Below are 10,559 nucleotides of genomic sequence, written 5' to 3' on the forward strand. Positions count from 1 at the left end.
GTCGGGCGAGCCTCGGACGTGGTGGTTTAAAATTAGTTGGGAGGGTTGGGTGGTGGCCCTGCATGTGGCGGGGGTTGGAGCTTCATGATCCTTGGAGTCCCTTCCAACTCTGGCTGTTCTGTGATTCTATGATATGAGGACATTTTTTTTAAGAAGAAGATACAGATAAATGCTGATTTTTAAAAAACAGCCTACAGAGCTGTAATACACGCAGACAAAAGGGCACTAGTCCAAATAAAAGACACTGCTAAATACTAGTGTATGCAAAACACACTTCGAGAAAAAAAGAAGTTGGGTTCTTTCTTTTTTTCTTTCTTTTTTTCTTTTTTTTCTTTTTCTAGAGCTCTTGTGATCAGAACACCACAGGAATCTAAAAATATCTGGTCAGGGAAAACACCAACAAATATACAAATATTCCAAGGATGCTCCTCTGTTTGAAGGGATGTATTCACTTATTTTTTCTTCTTTTTCACTCCTTAGAGGTTTTGTCACACAACCCAGTATCACCCATACAAAGAGGTGTTTGCATGGGGGCACAATGTCAGCACATATCAAAAGAAATTGCTTGAAAGCACCTAAAAGTCACTGAAATTGACTGAAAGCACTTCCTAAAAATGTTGGGTGCTGTCAGTGGTGTTGCAGCAAATGAGCTTTTCACTCTTTTCATAGAATCATAGAATCCTTGGGAGTTGGAAGGGATTTTTAAAAGCCATCCGTCCCACTCCCTGCACTGAACAGGACAACCACAGCTCCACCAGTGCTCAGAACCCATCCAGCCTGACCTTGGCTGTCTGCAGGGACTCCACTGTCCCTCTTGGTAAACTGTGCCAGTGTCTCACTGCCCTCACCGTAAAACTTTCCTAAAATGAGCAGATTAAAGGATAATAGTTGCAGCTATTTCCATGTAGAAATGCAGTGTTCAAGCTGACCTGTGGCGAGCTATCCGCACCACCAGAGAAAAGCATCTCGGAGAAATTCCGGCATAAAGAATAAGAGTGAGGCTACGTGGTGATTGTCAATAAGAATCCATATTACAAAGCCACCAGAGGGTGAGCCAGGAAAACTACACCAACACCCAGAAGCTATACTAAGCAAACACTACTTACTGAGAGCAAGGACTTGGATCCAACACCAGTTCTGCCTCAGCTATGGAGACAGGATGGGAACCAGCTCCAAAGGCTCCTCCTGCAGACTTCAGCCCCTTTGGATGTGGTCTGAGCTTGGGGCTCATGTTCTTTTTTCCTTTTCATTCTCAAAATAGGAAATAACAGACTGGGAGATAATGTTATCTTTCTCAATTTGCTTAATGAATAAGCCTAAACCTCTTAACATAGCCTGGCTGCAACTTTATGCATGTGGAATCTAGAAAAGGGCCCATGAAAACCTAATGAGTTTCAATAAGGCCAAGTGCAGGGTGCTGCGCTTGGGTCGGAGCAATCCCAGGTATTTATACAGACTGGGGAAAGATCTTGAGAGCAGCCCTGTGAAGAAGGACTTGGGGGTCCTGGCAGACGAGAAGCTGGACATGAGCCAGCAGTGTGTGCTTGCAGCCAGGAAGGCCAACTGTGTTCTGGGCTGCATTAAAAAAAGGGTGGCCAGCAGGGAGAGGGAGGTGATTGTCCCCCTCTGCTCGGCTCTTGTGAGGCCCCATCTGCAGTGCTGCGTCCAGGCCTGGGGCCCCCAGCACAGGAAGGAAGTGGGGCTCTTGGAGCGGGTCCAGAGGAGGGCACTGAGATGGTCAGAGGGCTGGAGCACCTCTCCTGTGAGGAAAGGTTGAGGGAACTGGGCTTCTTTAGCTTGGAGAAGGATCCAGGGAGACCTCATTGTGGCCTTCCTATACTTGAAAGGAGTGTATAAACAGGAGGGAGAACGGCTGTTTGTGAGGGTAGATAATGATAGGACATGGGGGAATGGTTTTAAACTGAGACAGGGGAGGTTTAGGTTGGATCTTAGGAGGAAAGTTTTCACCCAGAGGGTGGTGAGGCACTGGAACAGGTTGCCCAAGGAGGCTGTGGATGCCCCATCCCTGCAGGCATTCAAGGCCAGGCTGGATGTGGCTCTGGGCAGCCTGGTCTGCTGGTTGGTGACCTGCACATAGCAGGGGGTTGGAACTAGATGGTCACTGTGATCCTTTTCAACCCAGGCCATTCTATGATTCTGCAATAAAAGGGAGGCATGCAAATCTGATTCCCAAGGAAATACATGGCCTGGAACATGGGAAGCACAGGATGCGAGCCGTACAGTTTCACAGTCATGCATACCCTGCAAATGGCGGCTCACTACGAGTGCCTGGAACTTGTTAACTCTCCCTGCAGATGTGACTGCAGCCAACAGCTCTGCTTTAGCCAACCGATGAAATGAAGAACATTTGCCCCAAGCTCAAATGGATGTTTCATTAATTATGTGAGAATTAAGCTGAGATCAAGCAAAGATAAAGACCTCTCTTGCAAGAGCAGAGGTCAAGAACTGAGAATTTGTTTAATTTCTTGGACAACAACAAACTGACATCAGCAAGAAGCGACATCCAACAAATGCATTCTTAAACACGGGCCTGAGATTTCTGTAACACTAATATTTGTGTATAGGCTGCCTCCATTAAAGCAACCCAATTAATGCTTCCCAGCTTACGAACCTCCTCCACACGGGGAGAAATATTCAAGCTGGGTCACAGCACCTTCCAAGCCATCCAATGGCCTTGGGCACCTCCAAGGATGGGGCACCCACAGCTCTCCAGGCAGCCTGCGCCTCACTGCCCTCAGCACATACAACTTCTAATTTGAACCACCTACCCAAAATGAAGTACTTTTCCCCCAAAAGGCACTGCTCTCCTGCCAAGCTGCTGAAATAGCCTTCTCTCTCCCAGTCCACAGAAATAGATGTATGATCTTTCAGGATATGAAGCAAAACACAGTGAAAGCTCCTCTTTCTAGGGCATTTTATATAATTTTCTTTCAAGTGGATTTTGTTGACCCCTGAGGTGTTCTCATGGATTACCAGCTGCAGGATGGTCACACGTCTAAGTGGAAGACTCCATGCCACCATCCTACAAAGAGCAGCCTACAGCTTTCCAATCCTAAACACCAAGGGAGGCAGTGTGCCTGTAAGATGAGCCGGCCTGACCCCTAAAACAGTTCCAAGTTGTTTGCAAAACATTATTTTTTCCGTGGAAGAATTTGCCATTTTTTCCATACAAGTGTAGATATGGATCCTTGTCATTTTAGGCTTTGAGCACAGGAAGTAATATATTAATTTTTTAAACATAAAAATAAGGGTTCACGTCCCCCAGAGATGGAAGGGAGCTCTAGCCAAGAATTGGAGAAGGCAAAAAATAAGAGGATTGGATGCAATCACCTAAATTACTATATGGAAATGACATTTTTGAAAAATACTATGCTTCCAAAAGTTCCGACGTGAAGTAGTTACATCATTGATCAGAACGTGGGAATGCCCGGGACTTCCTACCTTAGCAGCTCCTTTCCCACAAAACCCACAGCAGATGCTGAAAATCATCCATCTCTTCCCAACTTCTTGCTGGAATCTTACCGCAGTGCTCTTGCCTTCTTTGAAAACACACGGAAAGAAACTCAGTGCAGCTCAGTTGCTGCTGGTTTTTGGATGAAAAGGGCCTCCCTGACTGTTGGGCCTCTCCTCCAACTGGAACTACAGGTGATGAGCCTGGAGCGAGCCCTGTTTCCATGACATGCCTGGCACTTGCTTGGGAACTCCAAAGTCAGAAGGCCAGAATGCCAAGCAGCACGTTGCTGCGGAGCCTGGCTGAGACAGAACCAATTCTCCAGGACAAATACACTGTGTAAACACCATAATGTAATCTACTTAAAAGCACTATTACCGACAATACAGAACTGCTGCGAATTTTCTAACACGATGATAAACGTGAGCACAAATCTTTGTTTAGCGCAAAGCAGAAGGTCATGAGCAGAGGAGATCCTGCCCCCAAGCAGCTCCAAATGAACCAGAGCTCCTGGGGCATCCCAAATTGTCTCCAGGCATTGAACCCCTTGGAGATGCCATTCCACCACCGCACTAGTTTTCCTGACGGCCTCTCCATCCACATCCTTGTTTCAGCCTTTTGGTGTCTTCTAACTAAATTTCTTCTTTTGCTCGGCATCAAAACTACAATTTTGCTTTGTGTTTTATAAAGCAGTATTAATATTTTACGATTGCATTCTTCTGCATTCCAAACATATAAATAACTCCAGATTGCCGAGCACTTCAGCCGCCAAGAATATGTTCTCTTTACCCTTTTCTGACTTCTGGTGTTGCAGGGGGAAAAAAAAAGTATGAGAGCTATAATGAAAATGCAGCCTGACATCACTGTAATTCTAGGCTTGTTCAAAGACTTTACATCTTTAAAAGAATATGAAATCATCCTAGCAGGTCTGTTCATCAGGGCAGTAGTAATGCAGATGTAGTGGAACCATACAAACCGAGCAGGCAAGACAAGAGGCTCTGCAGCGGGAATGCTGTGCTGAGACTATTTACTAATTTCCCCTTCTGTTTCATTCAGTGTAGATGCATCCTATGGTCAATGACATGCAGTTGGATCAGAGCACCGTGAGGCTGCTGGTGAAGGAGGGACCACGAGTGCTGCTACCACTCAGAGCTCACGCAATCACACGTAGCATGGGAGATAGGAGGAAAAGTCTGAAATGATACAATGCCCACCTATGAGGATACACCCTGAGATTTTCCACATACTACCAGGCTGAGATTATCCTTTTCTCAAGGCCTCCTCCAGTCATTTGTATTTTCCCCATCCTATGTTGAATCTACCTTTCTTTAGATGGAAACTAAAAGCAACCCAGAAGTTTCATCTCAACCCCAGTTCAGTGTTTCCATTCTTCCTCCTGCAATACCTGCAGTCAAAACTGACCAACACCAGCAACCAATGCATTCCACTTAAAACTAAAAAAACACACATCAAAAAGCCAGGTAACCCCAAGGGCTAACAAGTCCAAAGTCAGCTCTCTCAGCCACAGTGCTTTCAGCTTCTCACCAGGCTGCTGTCTGTGGGATTGGGGTTGTTTTGTGGGTTTAGACAGGGGTTATTTCATGCTTTGTTGGGCCTGACCCTTCACGCTCATAGCTGGCCACCAAATCTTTCACCACAAACGCATCCCTTAGCAGGAGACCATCACACCATCACCATCACTGACACCACTGCAAATCAGCAGCTCAGGTCCCATCTCCAAATCATATCTGAATTATCCATCTAATAATGATCTAAGATGATCAGAGGGCTGGAGCACCTCTCCTATGAAGAAAGGTCAAGGAAACTGGGCTTGATTAGCTTGGGGAAGAGAAGGACCCAGGGAGACCTCATTGTGGCCTTCCTATACTTGAAGGGAGCGTATAAACAGGAGGGGGAACGGCTGTTTACAAGGTGGATAATGACAGGACAAGGGGGAATGGTTTTAAACTGAGACAGGGGAGGTTTAGGTTGGATATTAGGAGGAAGGTTTTCACCCAGAGGGTGGTGAGGCGCTGGAACAGGTTGCCCAAGGAGGTTGTGGATGCCCCATCTCTGGAGGCATTCAAGGCCAGGCTGGATGTGGCTCTGGGCAGCCTGGTCTGCTGGTTGGTGACCCTGCACATAGCAGGGGGTTGGAACTGGATGAGCATTGTGGTCTTTTTCAACCCAGGCCATTCTATGATCCTATGATTCTTTTCTATGATCTCTGAGGCACTGACGCTGCCTGTTGTACTGCCCATGCCACACACAGCAGGACAGGCACACGTTGAGCTTCAGAAAGCAGAGCGCAGCAAAGAAAAGGGAACATACAACAAAACAATTTCACAAAATAAAGGAATGTAACAGCTCGGGTTATCTGAGAACAAAAATGCAGTGCCCATCTACTTCTCATATACCATGTTATTACTGCTGCAAAAGCACGCAAATAAAAACCTCGTTCCAACGGAGCTACTGCACAGGTCACACTTGCCAGTCAGCAGCAGATGGGAGAGGAAGGATGCTGTAAGGACACAGCTCGCGGAGCAGCACGGATGGATCTTCTCCTGCCCGTGCCAGAGGATTTTGTGTGGTTAATACAGGTGAATGTTATGGGTGCCAAATCCTCAGCACAACAATGCGACCAAGATCCCTGAGTTTCAGTAAGATAAACCATATGAATCTCTCTCTGGGTGCATAAAGAAAAGCAAATTTAACGTGCAGCCTTATGTTCAGAACTACTTGCTTCTGCCTTACTTATGTCAGATCTGCTCAGCTTGCAGGTCTCTATTTTTTTTTCCCCCTTAGCTGCCTGCACTGGGAAGTCACCTGGGAGTTAAATGTCAACACAGCTCACGCTCTGGAACAGGGACTCTGCAATTAGAATTTTTCATTACAGCACCGGGTATATTAAACACATTTATGCGCTACTCTTTTTTGGTGCTTTACTCACTTTAACCGGTAATTTTGCTTTTGTTTCTTCTTATTGAAAGCCAGCATGGGTTGTGTTACCAGTTAATAAAATAGTTAAAATCTTGTTCTCCTAAAAAAGAGATCTCATGCGTTAACACAAAACAGAAGTGAGTTTATTGCTGGCAACTTAGCAAAGAAAAAGGATCTTTACAGGGAAAGGCAACAGCGAAACTGCAGCAGGCTCCAGGACGCTGCAATATGGATTTCTATCTCGAAAATCGTTGAACAAATCCACTTAAAAAAATGCCAAGCGTAGCCCCAAGGCTGCAAGCAGAAGAAAGTGGCTCAGCAGGTCAGACAGGACAGCCCGTGCTTTGGGAGCCCCACTGAGCATCCAAAGGGATCCTGCATGGAAATCACGCACCCAGAGCTGCTCACAGAAGACTTCTCAGCTCGCTATTGCTCGAGAAAACAAACTGCCTCTTTCCTGCCAGGACCTCAAGTAATTACGTTCTAATTGAGTCAGCAACTGGAGATTTTAATTTCTGAAGCCTAGGCTCCACAGTTCGCCTTGATTTAATTTCCCATAATCTGCAACAATAAATTTGTTCTGCCCGGGCTTCACCTCTATACGATTACTCACACAGAGGCACAACATCAGGGATGGCTGAAAAATAACTTAGGGGAAAGTTAGCAGTTGTGTGTGAAAGGCTGACACAACCACTCATGCTGCAAAAAAAACAAACAAGCCTATCTATGCATCAGAAGATAAAGGCAGAAACTTACCCTGAGATCTGGAGCATTACCAAAAAGAGATTTTGTTAGCAGTCCCTTTTGCTATACAACTAGCCACCAACTGCACATTAGTGGTCCCTATCAGGGCGTACAGCTGTCCATATAAGAATGCCCTATCAAGATGGCAGTGTTTTTATAGGTTCGCTGGTTCTCACTTGGTGCTTCAAAAAAATAACTAAAAATTGAGAAAATAATGTCTTCCAAACCAAAATGTGTTCCAAAATGCGAGTGGGTGAGTACCCAAAACCCTTCAATAGTTTGGGATTCACCCTCCTGCAAACCACCAAACCCTGCCTGTTGAGAAGTGATCACAGAATGGTTTGGGTTCCTTTAAGCTCGTGTAGTTCCACCCCCCTGTTGTAGGCAGGGACACCTCCCTCCAGCCCAGGTTGCTCACAGCCCCATCCTGCCTGGCCCTCAATGCATCCACGGAGGGGCATCCGCAGCCTTGCAGGGCAACCTGTTCAGTGTCTCACCACCCTCACAGCAAAGAATTTCTTCCTGATATCCAGTCTGAATCTGCTCTCTTCCAGTTTAAAGCCATTTCCCCTCATCCTGTCACTACCTGCCCTTCCCAGCTTCCCCGTGAGCCCCTTCTGGTATTGGAAGGCTGCCATAAGGTCTCCTCAGAGCCTTCTCTTCTCCACATCGCACAGCCCCAGCTCTCTCAGCCTGTTCCCGTAGGAGAGGTGCTCCAGCCCTCTGATCATCTCCGTGGCCCTCCTCTGGACCTGCTCCAACAGCTCCACGTCCTTCTCGTGTTGGGGGCTCCAGAACTGGACGCAGCGCTGCAGGCGAGGTCTCAGGAGAGCAGAGCAGAGAGGTGGAATCACCTTCCTCGCCCTGCTGGTCACACTTCTATTGATGCAACCTAGGATATGGTTGGTCTTCTGGGCTGCAAGCACACATTGCCATCTCATATTGATTCTTTCATCAACCGACAGCCCCAAATCCTTCTCCTCAGGGCTGCTCTCAAGCCATTCTCTGCCCAGCCCGTACTTGTGCTTGGGATTGCACTAACCCAGGCACAGGACCTTACACTTGGCCTTGTTGAATTCCATGAGGTCTGCATGGGCCCACCTCTCCAGCCTGCCCAAGACCCTCTGGATGGCATCCCTTCCCTCTAACATGTCAACCACACCACCTAGCTTGGCATCATCTGCAAACTTGCTGAGGGTGCACTCGATCTCACTGTCCATGTCACCTACAAAGAAGTTAAACAGCACTGATCCCAGCACTGATCCCTGAGGAACACCTCTCATCACCAGTCTCCACTTGGACACTGAGCCGTTGACCGCAACTCTCTGAGTGCAACCATCCAGCCAATTCCTTACCCAGCGAGTGCTCCATCCATCAAATCTCATTTTTCTCTGGTGCCGTGTGCTCAAGCCCTCCAGTCAAACGTTCAGCATTGCACCCATGGAGACGAACCCAGCACGCAGATAGCTGCCCTGATTAATCCAGCACAAGCCCCTTTCCCCAGATTTAGCAAGCCTAATAGGTTAAAGTGCGCGTCACACCCTTTTTCTACACCCACAACATAACTCCCGTCTTTGTTATGCAGACAAGCAGGCAGCAGCTTAGTAAGCATCTCTGCGTATTTACAAGAGGCACGAGGCTCCCATGCTCCATAAACCAAGGCTCTGCTCTGAGCACAGCAAACAGGCATTTCCCCAAGGATTGCTATTTTGAAACCATACTTTCAAGGCTCGACCGTGTGCTGCAGACCCATACGGGCAACCGAAAACACCAAGCAATTAAACATTCGTCACTGGCATTAAGAAAGCGAGAATAAATTCTACAAGCTTTGCATGGGTGTGTGAAGAGCTTGTGAATTCCCTGGGCAAAGCGCACATACCAGTGCCGGGTCATTATCCATGGGTCATCTAATGGATCCCCAGCAAGGAGCAGGGAGGAAGGCACGGAATTCTGAAGAGCAGTGGCAACACCACGCGTTCCATAAAGTGGGTCACTGCTTTTAAACAGAGATGTGGATGCAGCAAGAGCCACATGCCAGGCACCACCATGGTTCTGTGTGCCTACAGAAGCATCCACCTGCTGCTCCGTGCTCTAATTACTGATCGGGCCCTCCCATGCCTGCAGCCTTCCTGCCCAGCTGGCACTGCACGCAGCTGCCAGACCCCTACAAATAGGGGCAGCAATAGCTCAGCAAATGGTCTTTTTCACCATCTTCATAGAATGGCATAGGCTGGCAGGAACCCTAAAGATCAAGCTCCAACCCCCTGTCACAGGTAGGCTTGAGCCCCACCAGATCAGGCTGCCCAAGGCCCTGTCCAACCTGGCCCTGAATGCCTCCAGGGATGGGGCCTTGGCAGGGCCTTGGCAGCTCTCACTCACCCCTCAAGCAGTGCAGTTTCCAGAAGATCAGAAAACGGGCTGCTCAACCCCCACAGATGCCATCCCCATAGCAGCACCAGTGGCTTCCCACACTAGGGGGTCTCCAAGAGGGACAGGCTGCTCTTCCCAAAGGTCGGGGTGCCTGATACCTGCCGTAAGACAGGAAAAATCTCAGTGCCAAGAAGTTACTTGCAGATGATCAGGGACAGATATTTACCCTTTTCCCTTTCTTTTTTTGGTGCCAGACCAGCACTCAGCTCTGCAGGGATTTCTCAGCACTGATTTAAGCACTGAACGCCTTCTGCACTCAAGGGAGGTTTTGTGACAGAGCTCTTTTGGCTACGATCTCCCATTCCAGGCTCTTGAAACTTCACTCTTCTTAATTCCTCCTTTTGTGTCGAGAGTGTGGCACCGCTCACAGTTTCCACTCTCTCTGCTTATTATCAGTCATCCAGATCCCTCCAAAAAGGGCTTTTTTAAACCAGCCGACCATATCACACCGGTGTAACAACGACTTAGGTTACCATCCAAAGCCTCCTGAAGATTAAAGCCAATTATTTCTAGGCTCTTACCCTGTTTTCCTTATTTTCGCACAGAGGTTAAACAAGTTTGTTGAGGTTCCATGACCTCCTGCAAATCTATCCTGCCTCTTTTTAACTCTTTTTGCCTTGTTCTGAGCATTCATTTTGGTCCAATAATGATGTTGTGTATTTATCTCACAAAATGATTCATTTCCCTACCTATTTACAGGGTATCTTCCTTTTGAAATATGAATCCCTTTGATTCAGACTCCTGCACACAACTTTATTCCATTCTGTTTTGAAAAGGACTTGCAACAAGACAGCTTGGATCTAAGCCTCCTTCTCTTCTAATGAAGCAGCAGCACTGCAATATTACAGCTCTATCACTTTATTAGCAATGATTACACCATTCCAACCCCCTCACAGCCTCTGGACTGCAAGTGCTTGGGATTTGAGTAGGAAAACTTCAACATCTAAGTGCTTTTGTAAAGCTGTTTGATAAT

This window comes from Meleagris gallopavo, chromosome 2 (genome assembly GCF_000146605.3).
Source record: "Meleagris gallopavo isolate NT-WF06-2002-E0010 breed Aviagen turkey brand Nicholas breeding stock chromosome 2, Turkey_5.1, whole genome shotgun sequence".
Lineage (NCBI taxonomy): Eukaryota > Metazoa > Chordata > Aves > Galliformes > Phasianidae > Meleagris > Meleagris gallopavo.